This window comes from Malaclemys terrapin, chromosome 15 (genome assembly GCF_027887155.1).
Source record: "Malaclemys terrapin pileata isolate rMalTer1 chromosome 15, rMalTer1.hap1, whole genome shotgun sequence".
Taxonomy (NCBI): domain Eukaryota; kingdom Metazoa; phylum Chordata; order Testudines; family Emydidae; genus Malaclemys; species Malaclemys terrapin.
The window spans coordinates 14,506,344-14,508,843 of record NC_071519.1 but is presented as its reverse complement, the minus strand read 5'-3'; the positions used below and the strand labels follow the sequence as shown (position 1 = coordinate 14,508,843).

The 2,500-nt window shown below is 73.2% G+C and overlaps 1 non-coding gene across 1 annotated transcript; it reads left to right on the top strand.

Annotated features, from left to right (window-relative positions):
- Positions 1 to 13: 13 nt before the first annotated feature.
- On the top strand, positions 14 to 132 carry LOC128823768 (5S ribosomal RNA). The gene has a single exon (XR_008442004.1). It is a non-coding gene; the product is annotated as a 5S ribosomal RNA (ribosomal RNA).
- The last annotated feature ends 2,368 nt before the right edge of the window (positions 133 to 2,500 follow it).

Below are 2,500 nucleotides of genomic sequence, written 5' to 3'. Positions count from 1 at the left end.
GCGGGGGCCGGGTGCCTACGGCCATACCGGACCGAACGCCCCCGATCCCGTCCGATCTCGGAAGGTAAACCGTCCCGGGCCTGGCTAGTACTTGGATGGGTGACCGCCTGGGAATCCCAGGTGCCGTAGGCAGCTTTTCCCGGTCCGAGCCAGCTCTCTCTCCTTTTCTGGGGAGGAAGGAGAGGGGGGGGACGGGCCGGAAAGCCCCTCGTCGCTCCTGCCGAGTCGGAGGTCGCGGCCGCAGGTCACGGGTCTGGGCGCCTGGGGTCCGGCTCCCCACCCGGCTTCCTCCGCGGAGGACCCACCGAAGCCGCTGGGGGAGACCCCGGGCATGGGGCGGACTGGCCCGGACCCTCCCGGCCGCCGGCCCGCAGGACCGCCCCGAATCCCCCCGCCCCGCGGCCACCCAGGCCAGGCCTGGCCAGGCGGGACGGACGGCGGGTGTCCAGCGCCCAGCGGCTTCCGCCAGCGGGGACCCACGGCCCCCAAAGCCGCAGGGGGAGGCCCCGGGCCCGGGACGGACTCGCTCGGACCCCCTGCGCCCGGGCGCCGGCTCGCGGGACCGCCCCGAATCCCCCCGCGGCCACCCAGGCCAGGCCTGGCCAGGCGGGACGGACGGCGGGTGTCCAGCGCCCAGCGGCTTCCTCCAGCGGGGACCCACGGCCCCCAGAGCCGCAGGGGGACACCCCGGGGCCGGGACGGACTCGCTCGGACGCGCTCGGACCCCCTGCGCCCGGCCGCCGGCTCGCGGGACCGCCCCGAATCCCCCGCCCCGCGGCCACCCAGGCCAGGCCTGGCCAGGCGGGACGGACGGCGGGTGTCCAGCGCCCAGCGGCTTCCGCCAGCGGGGACCCACGGCCCCCCAGAGCCGCAGGGGGAGACCCCGGGGCCGGGACGGACTCGCTCGGACGCGCTCGGACCCCCTGCGCCCGGCCGCCGGCTCGCGGGACCGCCCCGAATCCCCCCGCGGCCACCCAGGCCAGGCCTGGCCTGGCCTGGCAGGCCGGCGTGCAGCTCCCCCGGGCTTCCTCCCCCGACGACCCGCGCCCCCCCGAGCCGCAGGCGGAGACCCCGGCCCCGGGGCGGACCGGCCCGGGCTCGCTCGAGCCCCCTGCGCCCGGCCCGCAGGACCGCCCCCCCCCCCCCCCCGAATCCCCCGGGAGAGGCCCGGCCTGCACGCCACTGACGACCCGCGGCCCCCAAAGTCGCGGGAGGCGCCCCCGGCCCCGGGGGCCGGTTAGCTCCGTGTCGCTCCGCGCCCCCCCCCCCGCCCCTCGCTGCCGGGACCGGGCACCGCCCCAGAGTCAGCCGCAGCCGGACGGCCTGAGAGCTGCCCTCCTGTGGACGACGGTGAGTTTACCTTGACACTAACCGGCCATCAGCCAGGTCAACCCCATTGCTAGACTGGGGTGGACCTGGTGGCCGAGTGGGGACTTGGAACATTTGACAGCTGCTCCCCGGGGCTTGACCGCTTGTCCTGAACGCCCCCCCCCCACCCCACCCCCCCCAGCCCCCGGCTCCTGCTCCCCTCTCCCCAGCCTCGGTGCTCCGCTCCCTGCCTCGGAGGCTGCCCCTTTGCGGCGCCTGCATCGCCTCCGAGGACGCGCACCTTCCGGAGGCTGGACGTAAAGCCTGACGCCCGCCACCGCCGCCGACCCGGCTCTCCGAGGGACGACTGTGAGGCCTCCCCCCACCCCCGGACCGCCCTGGGGACGACTGCTAAGCCTCCCCCAACGGACCGCCCGGGGGAAGACTGCTAAGCCTTCCCCGGACCTGCTCCCTCTCGACTATTAAGCCCCCCCTCTGTGGTCCTCAGGACCGCTGCCGCGCAGCCCTCGGAGTGGGGTGACACCCGGGCCGGAAAGCAAAGCGGCCACCAGGTCAACCCGTCGAATCCAATGGTGACCTGGTGGCCGGAAAGCAAACCGGCCGCCAGGTCAACCCAGTAGATTCCGCGGGTTGACCTGGTGGCCGCTAAGCACGACTCTTAAGCCTCCGCCGGACCGCCTGGGGAATGGCTATTAAGCCTGCCCCCGGAGTACTCGGGGGGACGACTATTAAGCCTCTCCTGGAACGACTATTAAGCCTGCCCCCGGAGTCCTCGGGGGACGACTATTAAGCCTCCCCCGGACCGGCTCCGTCTCGACTATTAAGCCCCCCCTCTGTGGTCCTCAAGACCACTGCCGCTCTGCCCTCGGAGTGGGGTGACGCCCGGGCCGGAAAGCAAACCGGCCACCAGGTCAACCCGTTGAATCCATTGGGTTGACCTGGTGGCCGGAAAGGAAACCGGCCGCCAGGTCAACCCAATAGATTCAGCGGGTTGACCTGGTGGCCGAACGGGGACTTTGAAAATTTTACAGCTGCTTCCCCTGGGGTTGACCTGTTGTCCCGGTGGGGACTTTGAACATTTGACAGCCGCTACCCGGGGCTTGACCTGTTGTCCTGAACGCCCCCCACCCCACGGCTCCTGCTCCCCACTCCCCAGCCTCGGTGCCCCGCT